The 27870-nt window shown below is 42.4% G+C and overlaps 1 protein-coding gene across 3 annotated transcripts in view; it reads left to right on the top strand.

The window, feature by feature from the left end:
• The window catches only part of BASP1 (brain abundant membrane attached signal protein 1), an 85596-nt gene that overhangs the window by 31471 nt on the left and 26255 nt on the right, over window positions 1–27870 (top strand). Inside the window, exon 1 of one of the 3 annotated variants that reach the window (XM_027606998.1) lies at window positions 515–727. The exons of the other annotated variants lie outside the window; for them this stretch is intronic. The gene's annotated coding sequence lies outside the window, so the exon portion shown is untranslated. Of the gene's footprint in view, window positions 1–514; window positions 728–27870 lie in introns of those variants that run through there. 3 annotated transcript variants of the gene reach the window in all.

The following is a 27870-nucleotide window of genomic DNA, read 5'->3' as shown; positions in this document are numbered from 1 at the left end:
GGTAGCAGGTGGCAGGGGGCGTCATTCATCACCTCGAGGCAGCCCCTTAAGACTGAGCGAGACCGAGCACTTCCTATCCAACCATTCCGGGGGGGGGGGGGGAGAGAGAGAGAGAGAGAGAGAGAGAGAGAGAGAGAGAGGAGAGAAGGGCCCACAGACAGCCCTGGCGCGGCGGGAGAGGGGAGGCGGCGCAGGGCTGGGGGGGGGGCGCGGGAAAGGACCGGAGGGGGGAGGGGAGAGGGAGGGGAAGCCCTCATGGTGGGCAGATGAGGACAGGCAGGAGGGACAGGGGGACGGAGGGGAGGAGAAGCGGAAAGGGGGACCACCGGGACGCAGGGAGGGGAGCGGGATGGAGGGGAGTTGAAGGGAGGCGGGCGGGGCCCGGGATGGAGGGGAAGGGAGGGAAGGGAGGGGAGGGAGGCGGGCGGGGTACGCGGGAGGAGGGAGGCTGGGCGGGCGGACGCGCCGGGGGAGGGCGCTGGGCAGGAAGGGGAGGGGGAGCGCGAGCGCGAGAAATGCAGAGGCTGCAGCGGCGGCGGCGGCGGCAGTAGCGGCAGCGGCGGCGGCGGCGGCGGCAGCGCTCCAACTCGCTCCTCGCTCCGGGCTCCGCCGTCGAGCCGGGGAGAGAGCCTCCGCCTGCGGCCAGGCACCGGCCGGACGACGCCTGCGACCCGGGCCCCTCGGCGGCACCGCGCTCACCCAGGGGCGGCACAGGCACCCAGAGCCGGTAAGGAGGCGCGCCCCGGCGGCCCCGCCGCCCCCGCGGACCCAGGGCGCCGGCAGCCCGGGGGCCTCTGTGCGCCCCCGCCCCACCTCGAGGCCCTTTGTTCTCTCCGCGCCGCGGCCGGGGGCGTGAGACGCTGCGGGCCTGATTAGACGGCGCCCAGCGTGGGGACCCTCCTCTAGGTTCCCGTCGCACTTCGGGGATTCAGGGTGATGGGGGGGGCCCAAGGTGGGTGGCTTCAGCCTCTGGGAGGGTGGGAAGGAGGTGGGGGTAGCGAGTCTGCTAAACGGAGTTGGGGGGTGGGTAGCGGGAGGGAAGCTGCTCGTTAAGGAGGAAATTGTCGAGTGCGAAACCCTTTACACGCACTGAGTCCCGGGGAGACGGTTCTGTGGGGCTGAAGGGAGCGTATCTGTCATCGGAACCATTCACAGCCCGGAAGAAGGCGCTTGGTGCGCTGGGCGCAGCGGCTGAAGATGGAGGGTGGGGGGTGGGGTGGGGCGGGAGTAAGGGGGAGAAAGAATACGGGATCTGGTGTGATCGGAAGGAGGGAGGTGCCTTTTTGGTTTCACAAATGGGGTTCTTTGACCCGGGGGACTCCTGAATCTTGGCCTGCGGTGGCCAAGGAATGCGAGGTTCACACGACAGCGTGCCTCCTGAAGCACATCTGAGCGGATCAAAGCCACAGCCTTGGACGTGGCTGAATTGCCTTTCCACTAACCTGTGGGCGATCTCTGAGCATTTTATTTTTTCGAGGTTTGGGTTCAGAGATGCGCTGCGCGCCTCCACCCTCGCGGCCCCGGCCGGGAGGGTGTGATCTTGAACCTGACAGCGCGCCGTCCCCAACGGCCCAGCCCCTCTGTGAGCGAAGGTTTGGGGTTTAGCAGGTTTTGCCGAAAGCGCTAACGCTGAAACCCGACGCCTGGTTCCTGTCTCCCTCCCCACGCCCTCAACCCCCCCCCCGCCCCCGAAAAATAAAAATTGCGGAATCCCTGGATCCGTTCGCACACACCACGCGCGGCTACAAACCGCATTCTTTTCATGAATATTCATCGAACGCTCGGCCTGGCTCCTTATCTGCTTCCCCAGAGACATTTCCGCCTTGAAACGAACTCCGTGGACAGCCTTTGCCTGTGTAATTTTCACCCTTCTGAAATCAGCACCACGCTCACGGGTGCGTATTTTAGTACCTTCAACAGGGTTGACACACCTCGGTGTCCCGCGAGGCCACTAGCACATGTATGGCGTGGGGTTAAAACCGAACAGTAGCATCGAGGTGGTCGTTTTGCTGTAGGGGTGTGGATCAGCCTCTCCGGGATTACAGCCAAGGCTAAGAGAGCCTCAGTACTGCGGGCAAAATGAATGAATCGGGACTGTAATTACCTATTCCTTTGTCTTGGCCTCGCGCATGCGCCGGAGAGCAGGGTGTGGAGGGCCCCGGCAGCCCTATCTGATCTCTCTCCATCACCCACCCACCCACTCCCTTCCGAAGCCGAGGAACAAAGGCGTTTGCCCTAAATGTTGCGTGAAATTCTTGGACACAAATGACAGTTTTTCCCCCCTCTGTGTGTGTGTTTCTTCTTTTCCAGGTTATCTCTCGTCTTTTGCTTTCTTAGTGATTTCAGTTAACGAAAAATAAGATTATCCTTGGAGATGAGAGCAAACTGTGGATTAAATATTTTCGTGACCGAACACTGCTATTTTCCTTTCTAGTACTGTCCATTGTTCTTTTTTTCTGTAACATATTGCACCACAGTGATGGTGGCCCTCGATTTGCATCAATTAACCATTTGACAGATTTTTGCTGCTGGCCCTTTGATTAAGGGACATTGGTTTCAAAAAACTGACGGTGGCTTTCTGCCCCTAGTGTCACTACTTGGGAGAAATTAAGACATTTTGGCGTTTATAGGAACAAGATGGCCTACAAAACCCAGAGCAGAGAAAATGGTTACCTTGTCAGAATCCTAACCCTGTTTGTTTTTCTCTTGATTCCTGCCTCATTGTTTCACTAGGGATCCCAAAAGGCCAGCCCCATGGAGATGGAAATCACTGACAGGGGAGAAAGGAGGAAGAAGGCAACCAGGGCTGTTGGGGTGGTTGGTTGAATTCTTAATGCTTCCTTTTTTCTTTTGGCACTATCTAACAGAAGCCATGATACATATACCTTTGGTTGATTTTCTTAAAAATGGTGTATTATCTAGGTTCTGGCCATTTAGATTTCTTTTTGGCTTTGGGGGCTTTTTTATTCTACCATCCAAAAGATGACTTATGGATATAAAATAGCTAAATACCATATTTTTGCAATGGCCCCTTAAGAATTTTATGTTTAAGTGTTCTCAGTACACCCTGGTGGGATGACATGTAGCAGGCGAATGAAAGTCATCTCTTTTGTTCCTTTTAATAAAAGGATATTGATACTGATCACATTTAATATATCAGGGCCTATACTTGATAGGGTAGCTGGCTGGTGTCCTCTCTAGTCCTTACTATTGAGCGGCTTATTATGGTTTAGAGGGCTATCAGTAGTTTTTTTTTTTTTTTTTCCATTTTTTTCTCTTTAGGTTATGGTTTTGAGGGAGAAGTGACTTGGAATGTAGATGGACTTTGATAGCAAATATATACCAGTATGCCCCAATTCAGTGAGTCTTAGGTTTTTAAGCGAGGTAGTTTTTAAACTGAATTTGAAAAAATCATCCGTTACCTTATTCTTTTATCCAGCTAGTTTTTTGACAGTCCTTAGCAGGTGGAGAAAGGGAGCTAATGGGCCTTTTGACAAAATGCGCCAACAATAAGCATACCAACAGTGGCATTTTTGTTTTTAACTGGTGCTCATGCTTTCATTATGGCGTGCAGAAGAGAATAGTCTCTCCTGCTGGACCACCCTAGTCTGAAGGTGTCCAATAGGGGAGCTCTAAGGGCTTTGGCTCTCTATCCTTGGAGGCATCTTTATAATCTTACTGGATTTACCAGAAAACATCATATTATAGTCTAAGAAGATGTGATGTGTTCTGCCTCTTTAGTTTTTGTGTTTGTTTTTTTTTAAACAAATTCACCTTAAGAACAATTTAAAAACCATTTTTCATTCCATGGTCAAGATAAGCAATGTATGGAAAAGTTAAGTTTGGGGGAGATTTGGTCACTGTAAAATGGATGTCTGTGTGTTATACACAGTAGTTTTGTAAAAACCTGCAAAGTCGAAACATGTTTTAAGGTGCCGTGTAAATACACGTGGGTATATACATTAAACACACGCTCGTATATACACATTATGTATACATATGCAATAAAATAAAATCTTATTAATGATATGGAGCTAAACTAGTTGGTGTAGAATTTTATGTGGTTATTGGTTATTTTATAGTGCTTCATATTGGTCTTTGGAAAATAATCAATTTTTGGTCTTTCTAAATAAGTATTTGAATGGGGGAGCCTACCAAGTGTCCTAAGAAGCTCATTTCCAGTTTCTAGCAGTGTAAAACAAATGGATTGCTTTGAACATCTTAAATTAAGATGCTCATTTATAGGCTTAAAAACTCACGTGAAACACCCCTGAAATAAAAAGCTGTAATCAACAATGCTTACAAAATAAAGGACTAATAAAATTGTTCTGTCTTATTTTTCTGATCCTTTCCAAAGTTTTATTTTGAAAAATATCCAGAAAAGGCTTGTCAACTATCGTGTGCTTTTGGTGTCTGATTTTGTGGAAAGAAATGCTCTGATTTGCTCAGGCCTTCAGCTTACATGGAGTTAATACCTACTCATTTTACACCTTCTGTATCAAAGGTTTGACGTCTCAATGACCATTTTAGCTGGTGAACTGGAAGCCACCTAACAGCTGAGGAAAAACGGAGGATGTAGACAAGCTGTTCTCGGGGGACATGGGTGCAGCATCTCGCATCTCATCACGTTTTCTCAACCCACCCAGTCCTTTCCATTTCTTCCAGTTTCGTAAGACTTCGGATAACCAATACAACATGAACTCTACTCTGTGGCTTAATTATGGTAGATTGATAATCAGGAAATAGCTTTGAGATTGTGAACAGCCCAGGATTTTTTTTTTTTTTTCCTTCAAAGAGAAAATACTCAGTGTGTTTTGAGGAGGTGCATTTTGGGGAGACTCCCTAAAGCACAGTGGAAAGTAAATGGGTTTGAAAAATCTCTATAGACACTGGCTAAACCACTGTGGGGTAGTAATTCTTCTCACCATAATAAGGACCAGCCATATGGCTAAAGTAGCTCTCAGAGGCTTCTTGACCTCTCAGTCTGCATTTTCCACAGTCGTGTGAGTGATATCACTAACTATAATTTCTGTATATTGAGCTGTATTTTTGTCCCATGCTGATTATTCAGGACCTGTGGGTTTCAGTGTATTCAGTTAGAAATCAAATATTTCAATTTCAAAGATGCTCAGATATCACAATTGCTAACTACTGACCTCATTCCTTGTACATATTTGAAATTTAATGAGACGCTGTATGGGAATTTGCCCAAAAGTGGATTGAGTGAAGTCAGGGTAGCCACCCTCATTGAATTTCCCATGGCTGCTTATATAACTCAGGAGATGGCATACATTCTTTTGAGAAAATAGAAGGGTAGTCCTAAAGCCACAGATGCTCCCAGCCTGCCAAAGGAAGGTTCGGTGAAATGCTGTTCCCTCCATCACTATTAAGACAGACATCTAGGTAAGTGTCCAGTGAACCACATCGAGAGTGACAACACTGCAACACTGACTAAACTGCATCTTCTTTTTTCCCTCTGGAAGTCAGAAATGGGGTGACATGGTTGCAGAGAGAGTGCTGTAGTGGATTTTCCTTCTTCTGCAACCTGAGGATTTAAATAACAAAAAAATCAGGCTTTCCAAAGAGTAGATTTTTTTGAACAACAGCAACAAAAAAGGGTTTTTTGACTAGCTAAGGCCATTGGTGAGGGGACGTTGCAAGTGAGCAGGTTTCAAAGTCTAGGAATACATTCCTGAAAGCTTTGGAGATTTAGAAATAGAAACCATCTGCATGCACACCAGGGGCCCAGGGCATAAGAAAACATTTCAAGATAATATAGAAAAGCGGCATTTACTGGGGAAGGCAAAGCATTTGCACAGTATTTCTCCTTACCGCTTAAACATTTTATGAACTTGTTTTTTAATTGATTATTTTTTCTTCATCTTAGAAAGGACTGGGTTTCACTGGTTTGTTGCTTAAACTTCTCTTTGAAATATATATTTCAGCCATTGTACATGGTGTAGGAGCATGATTTGGAGAGTTAGGGGTGATAGAGGTGGACTTTTGAGCCGGCTTCACTGGGTTGTTTAGTACCTGTGGCCTTTGGCAAATTGCTTGGCTTCTCTGTGCCTCAACCCTCATCTATAAAACGGGGGTTACAGTATAGAGTTTTTGTAAGGATCAGGTGAAATTGTCAAACTGTCCCACATATTCTGCACGTCTTTGTAAGGCACATTCACCATAAAGTGGTGAGAGAACCAGTTTTCCTCTTTGCCTATAACTATTCACGTGCTTGTTTCGAAGAGGTCATTATTGAAAAACAGGTCTGTGGTGATGCTTTGGACAGAAGTTGGTAGAACGTAGAAGTATGTGGTTAGGAAAACCTGCCAGGTGTGGCCATGATACCTTGATTATGTTGCCAGGGCACTTGCCCTAGTTTCAAAAGTCCTTAGTGGGTCGATTAATACAACCCCAGCCCCCATATTGAACTGATATTAAAATGAAAAAAAAAAAAAAGTGAAAGTCCTGGCAACTTCAGAGACCTTCAGAGAAAGGCTTAACTGTTTTGATAAGGTTGAGATCTGGGCAAAACTGTATGACCTGCCGGGCAATAGAGTAATTCATTCAGATTCCTGAAAGTAGGAAGTTTTGTTGTGTCCTGAATCAAGATGCATTCCTTTGCATTTGAAAGGAGTATCTTAGTCATTAGTACTAAGTACATAAGTACTTGATATAAACCAGTCTTGATATTTAAAATTCTGAGGACACGTGGTATACACTTGCCCACATCCCCACCGCCCCATGCCAAGAGTAGAACTTGTATTATTCAGGAATGTAAAGGTATTGTCACCTGTTCGCAGAATTTTTGGAATTATCCCCATGGAGACCTTAGTCACCCTGGCTTCTTAAAAGCTAAAAGGAAGTTCTTTGGAGTTTGAGATATTTGGGTTTGAAGGATCCTGGAATCAGTTTGACCCTTTCAGGCATTTAATTCAGGGATCTGCCCAAGTGATTTATTTGTATTTGTCCTTCTGGACACTTGAGTTTTGCTGTTAGGTGAAGGTAAAGTCATTTTCATTTTGGTTAGATCATTTTTCTTTTCTTTTTTTTTTTAAGATTTTATTTATGAGGAGGGGGAGGGAGAAGCAGGCTCCCTGCTGAGCAGAACACCCAACGTGGGACTCCATCCCAGGACCCCGGGATCATGACCTGAGCCAAAAGCAGGAGCTTAACTGGCTGAGCCACCCAGGCATCCTAGTTAAATCATTTTCTCAATAGTTTTTTTTAGACAGCTTTTTGAATCTTAGGGATTCAGGAGGGAAATTATATTTTGCTTTATCTGTCAGGCATTCACTGTAGGAAATGTTTTGGATATGGATGTTGTATCTTTTAAAAATTTCCCTCAATGAAAGCTTGTTTTTTGTTGTTACTGTTTAATCTGGCGAAGTTAAAGGATGAGATAGGATATTTGTTGATATTTCTTGTATATCATATGCTCTAATTGAATTTTATCCCCTCAAACAGATTGTAGAATGCATTTTACCCAGGAATAAATGAAAAATGGAGGGCTCAATAATGTATGTAAGATTGTAGAGTTAATAGAAAGTCCTAGAATTCAAATCCATGTCTGATGGCCCTGTTCTGTCCAGTGCTACACAGTACTTTCCATAAGCCTTGGCCATGTTATCTTAAGTCAAATGGACGTGGGATAAAGTGGGTGACCTTCTGACATATTAGTATCTTCAGTATTCATTTAGAGAGAGTTGTCTTAAGTTCTTCAATGAAAAATTACTTATCTAGAAGAGATACAATGCAGAATAAATATTTAATCAGTAAATACTTTGACCTATAGATTAGAAGTGCTTCTTGTCACAGTGAACATGAGCTGATATCCTTAAGTCATCCTTTTCTTGGATGGTGATGGTGATGGTGATGATGGCTAATAAGGACTCTTAGATGGATGTGGCTTTGGTTGGCCCCTTTGCTTTCCTCATTACACTTCACAAGTGAAGATAAGCACTCAGATGCCTTACCTGTAATTCTGCCTTTGAGATACTACAGAGATACTACTTGACCCCCCCGACTGATGAGAGAAACAAACTGAGTCCCAACTTTGACCTCATTTTCATTCTGCCTCCATGCAGTATTCGTTTACAGAAAATTGGTGGCTGCTTTTAAATACCATCCTAACTACACCCTCAGCCTTTTGTAAATACTTGTGTCATCCTAACAGCAAGTTTGAAAAGCTCGTGGCCTAAACACTTGTTTTGGAACTCTCAAAAGGATCTTAGAAAAGTTAGTGGCTTACTCAAAGTCTCCTGAGCTGGTTAGTGGCTGAGTGGAAAACCAGGTTATTTCCCAATAAAGCCTCAGTCCTGCTGCCCCTCCCTTCTGTGGAATTGAGTCAAGCTCTGACTCAATGTCTACAACCTAAATTCCTGCCATTCTTTTACCCGGGTACCATTTTTTGAAAATCCAGTCCTGACCTTGTGTGTGTCTCCCGGCCACCCGCTCTCCCCTCCTCTGTAGCAAGAACCTCTTCTGCCTTTGATGGACCCACTGGTACGTCTTGTCTGCAGATGGCCCCTGCCATTGCTTTACTGCCTACACGCCCTCTTTCCCTTTCAACTTCTCTCTCTTTTCTTCTTGCATCATAGGCACGTGACTTCCGTCATAGGCCAAAGCATTTGTGGCATGCATTAAAATAACTTTGCTCACAAAACTAAATTTTGGTGTCAACATCTTGGTTTTCCTCCTAAAATGAACTGTGGTGCAGGCTTGGGGGGCTGCAGGGGGAGGGTACACAGTTGACAAGAAAGCCATTTGGCTTTAGACTAATTTGGGGGCTGTAAAGTGAGTGGAACAGTCCAGCATTGTGCCCTAGGGATACTCAAGGCGTCTCTTGGAAGGTCCAGTGTGCAGTGTTGTGGAGAAGGGTGGACACCAGCTTTTATGCCGATTCCTAGTGTTATCTGGCCTATTGGTTTGAGAGCTGCATAAAACACGAGGTTTAATCGTTTTTCTTCAGAATTGCCATTTATAGTATTTGGGCCAATTTAGAGGATTTAAGAGCTGCAGGTTTCTGAAGCAGCCATGAAAATATGGCACTTAAGTACTTAAGTTGTTAAAAACACTTTGTAAAGCTTAATAATCAGGTATTTGAAACTTCTTTTAGCAATGTAAATTGTTTATGTGCTTTCGCACTTGGAGAAACTGTGGTAAGTTTACTTCTGATGAGAGACAGTTTTAATTTCATATTTAAAATGATCTATTTAGATGTTTCAATAAGTGGAGAATAAGCTTTGATGAATTTATGTTCTTTCCAGGGAAATCTGCAATACAAAAGTGACTTCACAGTTTTTATAATGCTTTTAATTATTACAGTTTTGTAGGTCAGAAATATATTCCTAAAATAAATCCAGGTGAAAACTTCTTTTTTAAGTTGATGAAGAAACAGACATTAGAGTCCGGCCTTTGATGGTTGAGCTTTCTAAATTACGAGTTTCCTGGATTGCTTGGCAAACCGATTTTGAACAGACCCCCCTCATTTACCTGTTGACCATTACCCACATTGACATATACAATACCAAGTTAAATAGTAACACCGTCTAGTATCAAAAGAGAAAACAGCAGCAACCACCTAGTAACTGTAAGAACATTCCTATTACTTCGGGATATATAGAAGAAAGGTCTTCTTGGCTCTTTTTAGAGTACTGTCTTAGCTTCTCTGAGCTTGTCAAAAATAGTAGGGGCTGGAGGAATATTTGCTGTCTTTGACCTTTACAAATGTTCTCAGCTGTTTCAATACAGAATAGCAGCATCTGTATTTGCCTTGGGCATATTTGAGATGATTGTGGAAAAGGCAAATCTAGAGAAATCAGTGATCTATAGGTGGGAAGATGAGAGATGCCTTTCTGCCCTCCTTTATCCTGAATTTCATCAAGAAGATAGGGGGAAGTTACGTGACCACTTGGGCGTTTACTAAAGATATTCAGATGATTAAATAAGGTGGTCTGGAATCTTGTCTGAATGACTCATTTTCCTAAGGAAAAAAGCAAGAATCTCAACGGTTGGTGATGACAATAGCTCCTGTTGAGACCTCCTTACGATCACCTAACCTCAGCGAATAAGGAAGGCCCTGTTGACAAGGTTTGTTACAGCACTCAGATTTCCGCAGTAGCCCTGGTGATCTTTTGTTGAGACCTCAAGCCTTGAATTCCCAGGGCTCACCCACCCAACTGGACTTTGGAAACCCGGTTCTAGAATTTCCAGGGCTTGGCTTTCAGACAAACAGTAACAGGTGTTTGTAACAATGTTCTCCACAGGTTGTTAATACAAATCAATAATGGTTTCTCAGGTATGTGTTTCTTCATGTGACTACCATCTGAATGTTACTCTTCTTCCTCCTCCAAGCCAGTGGTTAACTAACGATTGCAAAGTCTCCCTGAAGGTTTCACTGGCGCAAGAGACAAAAACACTAAGAACTCACTCCATTCCCCTCTGCCCTTTCTGTTCTAACTGGTTTTGTTTCCACCACCCAGAGAGTTTAGCTTTATTTCATCTGTCCCAAAGTCTCTTGGGTGGGTGATCATCCTAGGAGACCCCAACTGGCCACAATGCAGAGAGAATGGAATTATTATAACACATGATTTCACTAAGGTAAGAGTGGTAGTTCTAAATGGAATAAACTCGGTGGGAAAGGGGTACTCAATATTTCTAAGATCTCATGTTCAACTTTCCACCAACTTTTGAGTGCAGGCAATGTAACCAAAAGTGAATTTTTAAAAATATTTTATTTATTTAAGAGAGAGAGTGAGAGAGAGCATGAGAGTAGGAGAGGGTCAGAGGGAGAAGCAGACTCCCTGCTGAGCAGGGAGCCTGATGTGGGACTCGATGCCAGGGCTCCGGGATCATGACCTGAGCCGAAGGCAGACGCTTAACCACTGAGCCACCCAGGTGCCCACCAAAAGTGAATTTTTGTAAAAGTGAATCTAAATGTCCATAGGCTTCACATTGCTCCCCCTCACCCCAACAGCCCTGTTCATTAGCCCTTCCTGCTTATAAAATATCACTTTGTTGCACTTTGAACTTGAGTGCTATCAATACTAACTCAGTCTTTGACTGTATCCTTGCTTCGGACAACGGACAACGAATACTGCAATGGGAAGGAGAGCAGGTAGTGATTAGAGGGAGCAGTTAGCAAATTAAGACAGATGAACTCATGTTGCCTTTAACTTGACTGCTCTAAACCAAGAGCTCCTACTTGCAGTTCTCCTTCTGGTATTGATCTCAGTGGGCTAGGCATTCTACCAAAGGAGAATCTTTTGTCATTACTTTTCTGTAGTGAAGTAGCCAGGAATCTCAGATAAAGGGCAGAGAAGTCCAGAATGATGTAATACTGCAAAAAATGTGACTGCTGTCTCTAAGGGGAGTGAAAAAAAAAACAAAACAACAACAAAAAAAAACAAGCCAGTTTTGAGTTGGGGCATGATTCCTATCAGAAGAGGGTGTGGCATGGGGGGAAATAGATCTGCAAAACCCCAGCCCACCCGACCCGATCCCTTAGGGCATTAGACAGTTGTTAGTATTAGCAGCAGGCCCTGGCATGTTTGCAATTGTTTGCATAGTTTACCTGGTAGAGAAATTATCTAACTGCTTACATAAATGTGTTAGAATGCTAAAATACACTGTGGTGAGAGTGCGAGGTTTCATTGGCATTTCCATTTAAATCTGATTCTGAGAGTATATTAACCAATCTACCTACCTGATGAAGCAGTCTGATCTTGAGGGTGGTAGGGGCGTGCATTTGTGCAGTGGCATTCCTTGTTAAATATTGAGGTTTGTAAAAATGCTTCTGTAAAGGCAGAAAGGGCTGTACTTGGAAGTTGTTATTCGGTGATTTTGCAGCCATGTTTCTGGCTGGAGAGAGGGGAACGCCATTCTTTTCTGTTTCTAGGAGTGTCTAGATTCCCCGTGTGTGGGCAGGACTTCTGGTAAGTGCAGAAAGTAAGCAAAACTACACTGTTCTAGGTCCGCAGTCAGTGACCTCTTGTCGGTGAGCCCCCCTGCTCCCTCCTCCTGGTGTTTGTGTGACAGGAGGAAGGGAAAGGGCAGGAGAGGTGGGGAAACAAACATGTAGTAATGGAAACTGTAGAAGACACCAATGCTCTGTTCCTGTCTTGGTCTTCTCGGGCTGCCATTATGCAATACCACAGACTGCATGGGTTAAGCAAGAGAAATTGCTTTTCTCATAGTTTATGGAAGCTAGAAGTACACAATCAAGGTGTCGGCATGTTTGGTTTCTTCCGAAGTCCCTCTCCTTGGCTTGTAGATGGCCACCCTTTTGCTGGGTCCTCCTGCATCTCTGTGCGCACGTCCCTCCTTGGTGTGTCTTCCTACTCTCTATAAGCACACCGGTCCTACTGGTTGAAGGTCCACCCTAACGGCCTCATTTTAGCTTAATCACCCCTTTAGAGGCCCTGTCTCCAAATACATTCACATTTTGAGGTTAGGGCTGGAGCTTAGGGCTCCAACGGATGAATTGTGTGGGAACACAGCTCAACCTGTAACAACTCATGCTTGATATTAAGAAATAGTGGGGAACGTTCAAAAGTCCTGTGCAGAAAGCTCCTTCACTCATCTTTGCCTTTGAGAGGAGAGCGGAGAGAATCAACAGTACTTGAGCCCCTGGCTTGGTCCTCACCAACTCATGGGGGTAAACTCATTTGACATGAGTTGCAGAGAAGTTAATTTCCCCAAGTTTCACATCTCTAGAAAATGTCAAACCTGGTGTAAGATTCAAAGTCGCGTTTCTGTGGCTTTGTTGTACTGGGGATGGCAAAGGGTGTAGGCAGGTACTGTCCCCTCTGTTGGGCGCGTGATGGACGTGGGTACGTGCCAAAGGCCTTGGAATCCCCAACACAGTGCTCTGAGCAGTTGCCACCAACTGGTGAGCATTAACGTGCGGTGAGACCTGGTTTTCACTCTAGCCTTGTATTAAGATTTTTTTGCCTCTGCCTGAAGGCTTTCCCATTTGGATATCCACATACCCAAATGTGACAAGAGAGTGAACAAAGGAAGTGACAGATTTACTTAGGACAGTGTAAAGAACTAGCTAGTCTTGAGGATATGAAGATGGAGTTATTTGAGGAAAGCCCTCTTTAAAAAGCTCCTACCACTAGTGAAAATGGCAAAGACACCTTATTGTAGATGAGAGTTGAACAGATGCATAGGCTAATTTAAAATTCTCCTCTAGCATCAAGGTTTTTTGGTAGGGATTCACCACACACAGTCTTACCATGGAGCAGGTTTTAATGGATGGAGGTGATGGAAGACGGGTTTTAACAAAGGCAGGTGTGGGAGAAGTGGGTAGAGTTGTGATGAAAGGTTTACCATATAGTGGGACACAAGGGGGTGGAAAGTAAGGAGTGTGAGGAATCATACGAAGTCTTGATGACTGCAGAAATCAAGGCTAATAAATTTTGGGTCTTTCCAAGCAATAAAACAAATAGTGATGCTTACGGGATTTTTTGAGGGGCATTCTCAACAAATGTGGATGTGGGTATATGCCTCTGCTTAACATAACACTTTGGAGAGACTCTTTCTAAAACAGTTCACAATGTTGGAGGGTGCCCTCTGGAGTGATTCAACCACTGCCTTTGCTGTTTCAAATTTCAGGTCACGTCATGTTGTGTTAACTACAGCAATAAAAATACTACCTCATTAATCTACCACGAAATTGAATATAACAGTTCAGTTTTACTACACCAGATAAACCACAGGCCCTAAAATAATTGAAAGTTGGTACTATTTAGTAGTATCTTTTATAAAAGCTTATAAGTGGTAAATTACTTTCTGCATAAAATGTGCTGTAAGTAATAGAACTTTTAATTTTAACTCTTCAATTTATGCAACATCTATTTTCAAGCTGATGTCCATGGTCCTCATTTAGCGCTCATTCTTGGTCAATCCTTTTTCCTCTCATTCCTGAACGCTGGGCTCTTCCTGGTGACAAAGCTCTAGTCTACCTTGTCATTGTCTCTCTGTATGTTCAATGCCCTCTACTCTTAAGCCATGAACCTTGTAGAAGCTTCTAATCCCTCTCCTTGATTACTGCCCTAATACTCTTCTGTATCTGAGCATGGCATCCGTCTGCCTGAGACTTTATATCATGACTTTCTGGTCCACTTAGAATAAAATATAAAAATCCTTGACGATCTACAAGTCCCTGCACATTCATCTTCTAGTTTCCTCTTCAAACTCCCTCGTCCTTCTCTCTCATCCGCCCTCTGTTCTCAGCCATATGGCCCCCCACTTGGTTCTCTCAGGCTCTTGCCTACTATTCCTTCTGCCTGGAATATTCTTTCTCCCACTGCCCCAAGTCTTCTTCAGTTAAATGCCACTTTTTCAGAGATACCTTTCCTGACTGTCTCCACATCTCTTGTAGCACTTGGCATTTTTGTTCTTGCGTTGATCAAAACTGATATGATTATTCAATGTCTCTACTCCTCTGGATGAAAAGACCAGAAGGCAGGAATGTATTGGTTTTGTCGACTCATAACAGTGTTCTAGGACACTTCTGATGCATGCCAAGTACTCCATGTTTGTGCCGTGTACAAGGTTGCCTGCCATACATTATATTTCTTCTGAAAATCACCTTTGCCAGCTGAAAGGACTTCCATTTATGGACACTAAATTTCACCTCATCTGTTGTGCTTACTAGGAAGATGAATAGCTGATGAACTCTAATTAGTGTAATTATCCTGTTTCCAGGCAGTAACTTTAGTAGTAATTGTTATAAAGCCCTGAGACATTATGAATAATTAGTACTAATGGCTTATGCATCTAAGCTTCCTCCCCACGTAGGGTCTCCAAGGAAGAATAAAACTGTGTATTATTTGTGGGAAACAAACACTGTTACACTATGGAATCTTTTCAGAAATAAGCCCACAGCGAGTGAAAGCTGGGGCTGATTATATTATAGGTACGTTTCTCATCCTTTCCTCCAAGTTACTGGGTATCATGGGTCCGCACTGGATCAGTCAGGACTGAACAACTTAACCAATGCATTACCTAACAGCCTTTGTGAAGTTGGGCCTGTTAGGCCCCCAGATGGCGTGTGGTTTTAAGTCTTTACACATTTAGTTGATTATAACAAAGTAAAAATGAACTTAGCCCTGGTTCTGTGCTGTAACCACTTACTCTAACTTGTGCAGCCCTCCAGCTTACTTCATTCATCATTGGATGTCAGTTTTTAGTTCAGAACCTGTGGTCACGGAAAGGGCTGAATGCACAGAAGGGCATGTTTCCTTTGGCCATTTGGCATCGTTCTATACAAATAGGGCCTATTTCAGAATGTTATTTGTTTTGCCTTCAAGTCCAGGAACCAGCTGGTGATGAACCTTTAGCAAAGTGTTCCCTTTCGGGGGTGGGGGGCACACAATTAAGAAGGCATTTGTGATTTTCCCTTCCCCTCCTCCTTTTCAGTCAGCTGGCCAGCAGTCAACTGTCATTGTCTCCTCCCTGGAGCGTTGTGCTTTAGTTTGAACTAAGATGGTTAGAGCGATAAATACTGTCAACTCGAGATCTCTCACAGATCTGTGTCTAGTTTCCTAAAGGTGAGTCTTATTGATGGGATTCTTATTAAATAAAAAAAACAAAACAAAACAAAAACAGTTTGTAGTTTTTTACATTGATACAGAATGGATTTCCAGATCAATCTGTATTTAAGAAATAGTAATGCAGGGTTTCAGTAAACCTGTATCTGACAATAACAGTTTATTCATTCTAAAATGTTTCTAGATATTGACATTTTTTATTTGCAAAATTTTTCTTGTAATAGGTTTCTTTTTTACATATTACAAGTATAGTTGAGATGATCACAGTCTTTATTGCCTACATTTGTGAGCTGAGTTGGGGTGTGAGACCATCTACATGATTTATACCCTAAACACTTGTTACTTATACTGTTAAATCAATACTTCGTCTTTAAGTTGTCTCATTTTAAATGAATTCAGTTTATGGATTAGCTGGTTAGTGGCGTTCTGTGCACCTGTGACCTCCGCTCCCTAATGCCCCTCGGCTCAGCATTCAGAAGGGCACTTCTCTCTATCCATCGAAAGTGCCCTCAGGAAAAGAGAGAGCGAAGCTGTAGGTTGGCTAATCCATAAGGTCAAGCCAGTTTGATTTAAATCAGGAAGTAGAATAGAAAGGGCAGTGATAACTCTTCGCAGTTCATTTTTTATTTTAGGCCCTATTTAGTCTCCCTAACTTCACGTGCTGTTTGGAACCCTTGGCCCTGTTGTAGGTTAGGTACTCGGAAGATGTGATTAGCTGGAATGACATGGTATCGATGGTTGAGCAGGAATTTATGACACAAACTGACTGACTGAGACCCCTTTTGATGTGTATTTCCAAGCAGTTTACTAGATGATATTTTCCATCCTTTATTTTTCCTTAAACCCTCTGATGTGACTTGTATTAAGGAAGCCCAAGCAATATTGCTGTAGATGTTTAGATTTGGTTGTCTTTGAACTCTGGGAAATTCATGTGGGCCTCAGTCTTCGGCTGTTGTGGGCACATACTTTGCCCCCCTCCCCTTCAGTTGTGAAGATTATTCGATTTCTGCTTTATAAACATGTTATTGGGGTGGATGCACAAGATGTGCACTCACACATTTGCAGTCGTAAGTAAAAAAAAAAAAAATTACATAGTTAAAAGATACAAATACTGCTTTTGTGATGAATGTATCCTTTATTTAAAGGTCAGTGTGGAGACCAGGCTTTTTAAAAACAGTTCAAATGAGCAGCCAATGTGGGATTTTTCTGCTCTGTTAAAGGCAACGTGGGAAAATAGAAACCACATTAAACTATTGCAGAATTAATGTTTGTTTATTGAATGAGCTGGGAGATGCAAAGACCGGTTTCCTTCCTTTAAGGAGCTTAGAGTTGGGGAAGGCAAACAAGCACACCAGCAACTACAATGAGACAGTGTTGGTCTCTAGATACACAGGACAGTCATTGCTTGTCTTTTCTCTGTTCTACTGTATGTCAGTTGACCCACCTCTTTTACTTGACTAAGCCGTGTGAGATATTCCAAGTTCAGTTGGCAACGATTGAAAGAGCTTTATGTGAATATCGCTTTTGAGCATATGGAATTCAGGATTGATTTTGTTTCATTTAAAGTTCTTAATTACCAGATAGAAAAGACATGTATGTATCTTACATTTTCATCAAAAACAAAGTACTTTAGAAATGGAAGGAAGAGCCTTCCAAAAATAGTAATTAAAACACAGTAAGCATATACTTTGTATCTCTACCCTACAGTGCCTGAAGGACCTCTTGGGGAAATGTCCCCAGCAGGTGCTCTCCTGTAAGTCTAACCGCACTGACAGGGTACTTGGCTGAAGAAACTGAAGGAAGAGTTTCTGTTGCTCCCATCTTCAAGAGTCTAAGGGCTCACGGTGGTGTGCAGGATCCTTCAAATCTGTATTCTAGGGAAGCTAACTTCTTGAATCTAAGGTATAAGTGGTGTTTGTCCTTTATTCCAAAGAGCGATGTAATCGCTAGGAACACAAATTGGGCGTGCATGGAAACGACTCTGAAATTACTCATGACCTACACATGAAAAGGGGCTGATCTCTGTACAAAGAAAATGTTTTATTGGGATTAAGTCTGCTTCGGAAAATGTTAATTTCAGAGCTTCTCTATGAATTGGGGAAGTTTGCAGTGCTAAGGTGGACAACAGATCCTTTTTCCCTTAATATTTTGTTACAGGTATTCTGTTTCCCTCCATATGTAGTAGTCCCTTTTGCCCTAAAGTGCTGGTGTCTCTGGAGTCCTAAATTGCAAATAGTTTACAGAAGTAGCTGAGACTCTTGAACGTTTGTTGTTGTTGTTTTGTTTTTTTTAATCTCAACAAAGTTAGGGCAAGGTTGGTAACCAGTCTCTTACAAAGCCTCTAGCCTTGTATTACCCTCTATCTGTAATGGCTGATTGACACATGATTATTTCTCTCTGGAACCCTGTCTGCTTCACTGTGGTTTTCCTAGAACTTCAGGCAGTAGTAGGTGGCCCAGAGTAATTCCTCAGTGTGAATCAATGTATTAATCCTTGAGATTATTCTACCTTTCAGGGAGAAAAGCAAAAATGACTTCTTATTACAGGTGTTAAACCAGTGTATAATGGGTGGTGATCTTGGGCAGATCATTCAGAGAACTAGTTTTCTGGCTGGTAAATAGGAAATTAAGTGTTCCCTTTGTGTTAATGTTCTGTCCTAAATAGTTAAATGGCTGCTGAATATATTCTGAAAGTATGTCTTATGGGCTTAGTTTTCATGTCATTGCTTAAAAAAAAAAAAAACCAATATTTTAATAATAGGAATGAAAGATTTTTATGAAGTCCTCATAGATTCTGATAATCTAGAGGCTGAGTAGTTCAAATATGATTAGTGCACACTTTTAATTAAGTCCATATTTTAAGAAAAATTGTTAACAGACAGTTTTGATGTAAATAGATCACAATTCTGTGTATCAAAAAAGCTGGTGTGTTACTGTGTAATTCCCCTGAAATTTTCAAAAAGCTGGAATTTTTCTGTAGACCTTGAAAGCTTGTTAATGGAATCTCCCAGTACATATTGCAGTAAACACCCAAGGATTCTTCATGAAAGTGTTGAAACAAAGACTAAAAGAAAGACTCATAGGACTGATTAGGGACCTGAAAAACCTTCCTTTGAGCTCATCTGGAATGCTTTTCTGAATTAAAACACAGACTATAGTCCTTAACCTTAGTGACTTGGATAGTTTTCGTTGTGGAGAAGGAAAGCTGCCGAAGTCTGTGGTTGAACTTTCAGGCATTACAGGTGTGGACCTGTGGGAATGAGGTATTTCAATGAGGATTCTGTCACCTGACTCTTGCTAGGTCTTCCTGATGTTGCTTTCTCAAGTCAGAGAACGTGTTCCCAGCCCAGGTGCAACACAGTGTGTGTGTGTGTGTGTGTGTGTGTGTGTGTGTGTGTGTGTGTGTGTGTGTGTGTGTGTGTGTGTGTGTGTGTGTGTGTGTGGAGTCTGTGTAGTTATGTAAATGATTTTGGGGGGATCATTGTCTTTTCAGCTTGGCACTCCATTGACACTTTATTTGCTTTTTGACTTGAAATATGTTTTGTGAATTGTATTTATTGTCTAGATGCCTTTCTGTTTTCTCTTTATTGAAATTTCCTTTTTTTTTTTTTTAAGAACAACACTGGACTTTTCCTTCTCCTTAAAATCTTAATGGATTCATTTGGTTCTCGCCATTTCAGCCTTCTTACACAGGAAAAGTGGTTGCTGTTTTAAGCCAACACAATTTACATAGCTGGCTTTCCTAGTTTTTATTGAAACCAAAATAAAACTTCAAAGAAACTGCAGAAGCTTGAGCCTTCCATCTCTCCCTTTCAACTAACACCTACCAGTGTTTATCTTGGGAATAATTTGATGTTTATTTGATGAAACGTGTAGTTAAATGTTAATGAAGAAGAATGTCAAGCTTCAGAACGGTGTGCAGAAACCTTTAATACTCTGTGTTGAGTATTTGATACTCTGTGTCAGGGGTATCTGTGGAGCCCATGAAAGCGAGGAGGAAAAATGCTTGCTTGGTCCCTCCCTGGTCTCGAGTGAATGTGCTGGAGGGTAGCCACAGCCCTTTCTCATTGGACCTTGGCTCACCTTTTCCTCTTCATCCCCTGCCTTCTCTCTTGACTGCCTCATGCCATCTCCAGTTTGTCATCCTATTTCCTAGCACCGGGAATTGTTCGTAATTTCTGGTAAATATCTGAAGTGTGACATAAGCGATATTGCTATTTAAACATGACTCATTATGAATTGCATTTAAATATTGTTGTGACAATGACTTTTCAAAGAATACGTGGAAATTTCTGTTTGAGTGTAAACTGTTAATCACCTGCTTTCTGTTCAACTTTGGTAATCTTTGGTAGACTTTAAGTATCTTTCCACTCAAATGAGGAGTGTCCAGTTCTGATAAATGCCTAGGAAAGGAGGATTGGTTTAGTGCTTGCTCATTTTATCCATATAAAAAGCCAATGGAGTTGGTTTCATCCAATAGAAAATATAAATGAGTTGACAGATAAAACCAAAACCACTCGACACCTTCTTACCTGGATAATCCATCAACATGTGACTAAATATTGCACATGGCCTTTAGCTCTTTCTGGAAGAAGATATGGCATATATGAAAAGTCCATAAACCATTTTTGAAGCCACCAAATTCAGGGTCCGAATACGTAGGTCATTGTTGGTACATGTGACAGAAGACCGTATATTTGGTGATCATCATTGACCTCACACTCATCCTGGGATGGAGAGCCTCAGTGTCGCAAGGATGTGTTTAGATAGCCCAGGCTATCAGTCCAAATTACAGCTTCATTTATCTCCCTTCCAAGGCCTGGTAAAGCAAGGCTGATTCTCATTAGGACCCATCCAGGATTTCAGATATGTGCGGCATATTTGCATCTCATAATGTCCTCTTAGGGTTGAAAATCCAAGCTCCAATTAGTGAGGCAAAACTCTTGTCTGGATTCCCCTCAAATCTGTGAATATGTACTTATTCGGAATCATTTTTACTGCTAACTACCATGGTGGTGATGGAGTCTTTGGAAATGTCACTCCCACAGTGTGGTGGTGGCGTTTGCCTTTCCTCTTTCAGTGTGTGGTCCTGTAGTTGGAACTGTTAATAGAGATGTAATTTCAAAGACTACTAAATAAAAAACCTGGATTGTTGTGATTTCGACTCTAAGCTGATAGCGTAAAACCATCATTACAGGGAAGACAAAACTCTGTAGAGATTCATTTTTTTAAAATGGTATTTTGCCACATTTTATAATCTCTTTTAATTGCAATATATTGCAATATAAGAAAATAAAACCTTTTGGTCTACTGAACACAAGCTTACACTCAGGCAGTGTTCCAAGCTTTGTAAAGATTGACATTCTAAGGTAGAGCAACCTGATGAGGTAGGTACTGTTGTTATCCCATTGTACGGATTATGAAATTTTGACACAGAGAAATAATTAAGAGTTTATGTAGCCAGCGCGACTTAGCCTTTCTTGGCCCACATTCCATGCTAGTAACTTGCCGGAAGCATTCCCAGTCAACAGAAAAACTTACTTTGTTGCTTCTAATTTGGGTAACTTTTATTCTACTTCTTTAAATAAGTGCTGTCCATGAACTGCATTTGTTGGAAACGAACTAGATTCGGAAGCTTGCATAGATCTGTCCTGGGCCTGGAGCAGAGCCAATGCCCATGGCCATCCTGGTGTGTGTGAGCCCCTGAAGGCCCCTGGTGTCCCAGACATCCCCTCCCCCGGTCCCTTGGCCTGGGTGATGAAGGGGTGTTGTGATAGATCCACCTGGACTTAAATCCTCAGTTCTCACCTTATTTATGTCTACATTGGCTTGGGCCATTGCTCCAACCTTCTTAGCTTTGGTTACTTTTGTGTCTGATTTGATACGAAAGAGGTCTAATCGGGGTTGTTGTAGGGATTAACCAGGCAGGGAGCACCCTTGAGGAAGGAGTGGTAGTTACTGTCATTCCTTTCCCTGCTCCAGTCTAGATCTTGGTTTCCTTAGAGGATTTGTGACAAATTGTCATTATTTTGCTTGTGATTTTGTCTTATTTATTCATGGACTATGTCTTATTGTGTGATCGTATTGTTGGTGAAGTTGTTGTGACTCTCTAACTGTCTCCCTTATTAGCCTGTACTGCCTGCACTTTGCTACCAGCCCCCCTGTGTTCTGTGCACGGCTCATTTTCCAGCATCCTGTACCTTCTAGGTCTTCAATGAATATTTATCTACTGCCTACAGAGAACAAAGCAGTAGAGCTCTTGCCAGAATGTTCATCAGGCACAGTTTCTCCAGTGCAGGATGTGCTGGGTACTATATGAAATCAGGTAAAGTTAATTCTTTGCAAATAGATGCTTACACTCTAAACCGTAAAACAGGGTTCAAGATTTCTAATTGATATTTTAGATTCTCAAATAGTAGAAGATAAATTTCTATTCTGTGGGAATCTGCATATTAAATATTTCCAATATATACCTTCCCGATAAGAATGTGTACATTACACATTTCCAGAGGAAAGTTTGGTCCAGCATTGTGTGTGTGTGTTTAACAAGTAATTTAATTCATGCCAGTATAATTAGATTTATGCTTATGAGTGATCTGCTTTAACTTCAGACTGAATTTTATATAGTTGTCACTATTGTTTGCCTTGCTCTGTGTGTATAGGCAAAAATGAACCTTAAACATGAATAAAATGTAAGAGTGTTATCCAGTATCAGGAAAACACATTCTGGCCGAGGAGTCCTTATCTGTGAATATCTGGGGACCTGTGTCGTGGTTAGTAACTCCTGCCCGGCTGGGGTCTGACACTGAACCCTGGGGGTCGCCTCTTCAACCCCCATTTTAGGGAAGAGGGAACTCATGATAGAGGACTCTGAGTTACCCACACATACGCTGCTATTGTATGTACTGTCAGATCCTAAAGTGATATTTTAACCAAAGTAGGACTTGATAGAAGTATATTATTGAATATATATTTGCACTGATGTGCACTGAAGACACTGTAGTTTTTTAAAAGATAGTTAAATGTCAGTGTTGAAATAAGACATTTTCCCCTGTAGTGGCTATCAAATAAATTATATTAAATTGCTTTCATATTCAGTATTTTAAAATACTAAGGTTATTTTAAAATTAAAATGGAATTTAAAAAAAATTATTTTTTGCTCTCTCATTTTGAAGATGGAGTATATTTTATCATTGTTGATGCTATTTTTATCCCCGTGGAGCTATTCCATTAACACTGTTTGGTTTCACTATTATATTCTAATTGTTAATAGACATTGTATAAGTCTAAGTGCTAAATCTAAATACCAAATATATTTTTTTGTGTATAAATCTGTACAAATCTATAAATACCACTTTGTCTCTGTGATTAATTCTATTTCTTTTGTAAACATTCTCACCTCAGCGATTTAATATATGAAATTCTGAGATTAATGATAAATTGTATAATTTTATAGGCTTTTAGAAATTCCTAGGCTCTGCATAGAAAGTTACATAATTCCCTCCCTCCCCCAGGCAGCGTTATCTCCTTAACTATTAGAAAAATACAGAGAAAACTTGCTGGGGTGAGAAAAGACAAAAATAGAGAAAGGGGGAAGGAGGGAAGAAAAGAAAATGAGAGAAAGAAAGAATTGAGATCGTAGGGAACAAATTCATTGTCTGGGATAGCTTGGCTGGCATCAGGATGGATTATTTGAAAGCATCGGGATTCAGACCCATGTGCGTGTGACGCCTCAGCTTGTGTTTGCTTTCGTAGAGTCAGAACATAAAACTGGGAAATGCAGTGAATTACTACTGATGAGTTGAATAGTATCAATGAAGCATGTGGATAGAGAAAAAAATGCCAGGAAGACTCTAGAAAGGGATAGATGTTTTCTAGAATTTTTCTAGAATTCTTGGAGATGGCGTCACAGTAGAGCCTCATCCTACTCAAAAGTATTTGGAGGATGGGGCGCCTGGGTGGCTCCGTCTGTTAAGCATCCGACTCTTGATTTCAGCTCAGGTCATGATCTCAGTCAGGGTCCCGGGATCCGGCCTCGTGTTGGGCTTCACACTCAGTGGGGAGTCTGCTTGAAATTCTCTCTCTCCCTCTGCCCCTCCCCCTGTTCGTGTTCTCTTTTTTTCTCTCTCAAATAAGTAACTCTTTAAAAAAAAAAAAAAAAAAGAAAGTATTTGGAAAAGGTCTTTCAGCCAGAAATAATTGCCACAACTTGTCTCAGCTGTTGAGGATGGGCTTAGCCTCTTCAAAGGACGGTCTCAACTGTATTGACAAGAACCCAACCCTTCCCATAAAAGACCTTTGGGAAGGTAGAAATTCTAGATCACAGCGGCCACGACAACCCTGAAAACTAGGTTGAAAACTGAGCCCCCATGATGGCAATGGGGAGCCAGTGGGACTGGTGTTTTATCGAAGTGTGAATACTAACAGCAGTGCCAAGATCCCTGAATCTGTAGCTCTCCAATGCAGTGTTGTTACACGGGCAGCGGAGAAAAATCTGAGCCAGGGCCCAAACTACATGCAGCCTGGTGAACTTGAAGGAGATTTTTAGATTTAGAATGGGGTTCTGGTTATTATTTCAACTATTTTTATTTAATTTCCATTCCGTTAAGCACAACTTAGTACTAGAGAAATGGTACTGTGCTTTGGGTCAGCTCAGTTTCTGTAACTAGACACAGGCGTGTGAGGGTATTTGTAACTTAGAGGAATCTGAAAGAAGGGCCTCATTCCCTAATTGCCCATTTCCACAGTTTGCTTTACAAGCCCTTCCGTAAGAGACCTTTATCAAAATTGCATTTTTGTACCCCTCCCCCCGAGTCTCTGGGGATCTGAACTCTGGCTGTAACCATTGAAGAGAAGCACCTAAGCTTCTATCGGTCATCCTTATAAGTCTCACCTTATAAAAATCATTTCAATTTCTGAGTGTTGGATTCTTACTTGGATGGAAGTTCTAAACATGGATCTGAGAGGCTTTTGATCCAGGGCCCCAGAGACTGAGGAGGGTTCCACAGGCGCTCTAAAGGATGTGGATTATTCATACATACAACTAACTTACAGTGATGTTTTCGTTTGGTGCAGGGGATTGATAAACATAAATGTTACTGTGTCTTCATTCAACTATGGAAGAAATAGTTGAATACCAGACTGCCCAGTGGGTGGGTGTTCCATATACTCTGATCTGCAAGTTGTAACTCTTATCTGGAATACTCCTTCAAAAGGTGTGCATGGTTGGGAGTCAACTTTGATGTGGCCTATAAAGTTCCTGGCCCAGCACTTAAGCTGGCCTTTGATGGAATAACTCCTCAGTTAATATTAAGAAATTGTACCTCTTTCAGTATAAGACAGTGGCTGGAATTAAGCACGTGAGAATGGCCTTCTGAATCCCACTTCGTATGTCCCAGATTTAACTTAAAAAGAATTGGTAGACTTTGTGTTATGAGAATCAGGGGATAAATGTACTGCGGAGGATTTGGAAAATATTTAGCATTTTTGTGGTCTCTTTAACAGTGCCCCAGTGTTTCCTGGGGGAAAAGGCATTAGTGATCACAGAAACTGTGAATCTCTGCATCTGGACCACCATGGGGCTGTCTTGGCCATGGACTGGCCAGTTCCCTAGGGTCATGTGTCTTCCTTTGTCCTGGTCTCAGTTACTTATGATTGTTTGAGTTCAAACAGGTCTGAGATATTCCAGACCTGGGATCGTGAACAGATGGTTTCCTGCTAGTCTGTATTCTAGTAAATATGGGATGCCTTGCTGGCTCAGTCGGTAGAGCGTGTGACTCTTGATCTTGGGGTCATACGCTCAAGCCCCACATTGGGTGTCGAGCTCACTAAAAAAATAATACGTGTATGTATAAAAATAAAAAAATATTCTTCTGGTAAATATATTTTAGATGGTTTCCTGTAGCATATTGTTAGAATTCTCCCTTCAGCTGTAAATTCAACAGTCTGGCACACACTTACATTTAGCCACTGTAAACTGATGTGATGGAAAGACCAAGGTCCTATCTAATAATGTTTGTTACCTGGAGAAATTGACCAATAGGTGTGCCTATCAGAGCAGCCTCTGTTGGGACCTTCATCTGCTGATTTGAAGTGAAAACAATTAGGCCATACTTTTTAAAACAAAAGTTTATTTTTTATCATGTGCTGTTGCTGTGTGTGATGGATAAGGCTACAAAATTTTGAACTTCAGTGCATAACGTGGCATTAATTCTGTGGCTGACTGCGCTCTGCGTATCCCAACGGTGACAGGGGCGGGGGTCACTTCAGTAGAATCATTTAAAAGTATCTCTAGCTCGAGTTGGACATCACTCTGGGGAATGGTGGTGTTTAGTAATCATTACCATAAGGACAGTGCAATGTGTTTTCTATGACGGAACATCCTCATTGCACACACCTGAGGACTAAGTTCAGTCACTGAGGTGTTCTTGCAAACTCAGAAGCGAGGAGACATCGTGTGCCACTGTAGGATGTGAGTTGCTTTCAGCCCAGAGGGTAGCACGATGTCCTAAAACCAGCATGTTTATGGTTGCCCACATTAAACAAGAGGGCCGGATGGGCACCCTAACATCTGGATAAAAATACATACCCCATTGCCATGGTGCTTTCTTGTAGCTCATAAGGTGCTTTCCCATATTGTTGCTCCTTGATTACCTTTTTCCTAGTCTCATACCACCATTCCACAAGTTCTAGCATCTCTTAATTATGGAGGGCTTACACCACATCATATTAAACTTTAAAACACTCATATCTCAAATTAAATGTATTATGCATCCATCTATATGTGTTTGATAAATCCACATGTGTTGATTTGTAGAATCTCGATGGCATCACTATTACTGTAAACATTTGTCTTAGCCCCTTCAGGCAGTTCTGACAAAATCCCCGAGAGTGAGTGGCTTAAGCAATAAGTATTAATTTCCCTCAGCTTTGAGGCTGGGAAGGCCAGGATCAAGGCACTGACAGATTCGGGGTCTGGTAGGAGCCCTCTCCCCGGTTGATCGAGGACTGTGTTCTTGCCCTCGGCTCATGGGGTGGAGGGGGCCAGGTGCCCTCTGGGGCCTGTCTGAGAAAGAGTGCTGATCCCATTCATCAGGGCTTCCCCCGCATGACCTAACACCCACCTCCCTCCCTCCAAATACCATCACACTGGGGATTAGGTTTCAACATATGAGCTTGGTGGGGGGCATAAGCATTCTGTCTATAACCACACTTAGGGACTTATTCATTAAAGTCTCTTTTTGTATTTTGGAGACTCTGTTTTATTTCTTTGAGATCTCAAAACTTTCAGACTTTACAGGGCCCTTGAGAGCTGACACCCTTGCCCCATGCCTGCAGGGCCACGCGACACGGGAACCTTCCCTGTTGCTGGTCTGGCCTTGCCTCACCTCTCGGTGGGTGGGTCTGACCTGTGCGAGCTACGGTGTCAGGTCAGGTGTCAGACTCCCAAAGCCTTGTTTTTCAGCCCGAAGAAAATTAAAGGTAAGAGGCTGTCTGTTCCTCTCTTGCTGGGTGCGTGCGTGTGGCCATAAGTCAGAGTTTTATCTCCCTGGGTCACAAAGTTCAGGGTCTTCTGTTCCCCCCTGAGCTGTGGGGCTAGCAAAAGTCTAGATGGACGTGATTCACTAACGTAGAATTTGCAAAGCCAAATTCAGTTACTAGTTCCAGAGATGACTTTAGTCCTGTTCGATCAGTGGTGAGGCAGTTCTCATCATCTTTTTTTTTTTTTTTTAACCCCTACTTAAAATCAGTGGTGACACACAGCTTCTTTACCTTTTTAAGCCTTCGGTGTAGACTCTTTCATGTTTTTTATAAATGGCTTTTTTTTTTTTTTGCACATACTAACATTTCTAGATTTTAGCCTGCTTTGCATCTTCATATTTCATTACTTTTTCTTAAACCCAAGGTCTGATCTCTCTCTCTCTCTCTCTCTCTTTTTTTTTTTTTTTTTGACTGTCCCTAAGGCTTCTCATTTGAATGTGTTTTGAGGGTTCCATTTTGCTTTTACTTACTGCTGAGACTCTTGCTAGTGCTCTTTGGTCCATCCGTACTAAAATATGCCAGTGTCAATTTGATGTTTGTCCCACTTGACTGAACATCACTTTATTCTTCATAAAAACTGCATTTTATAGAAAATGTATTCTTTGATGAATGTATCTATTTTGTGACATTAGCTGCATTGACTTTATAGTAAGTATTAAAAATCAACCTAATTTTTGTTAGTATTTATTTTTCACAGCGTCAGCAATATTTTATGTGGTGAATTCATTGAGCAGATTTGGTCTTTTCAGGTGATACCATATTCCGACCACTAA

Source organism: Zalophus californianus, chromosome 5 (assembly GCF_009762305.2).
Source record: "Zalophus californianus isolate mZalCal1 chromosome 5, mZalCal1.pri.v2, whole genome shotgun sequence".
Taxonomy (NCBI): domain Eukaryota; kingdom Metazoa; phylum Chordata; class Mammalia; order Carnivora; family Otariidae; genus Zalophus; species Zalophus californianus.
Note: the sequence above shows the minus strand (reverse complement) of the source record. Positions and strands in the feature narration are given on the sequence as shown.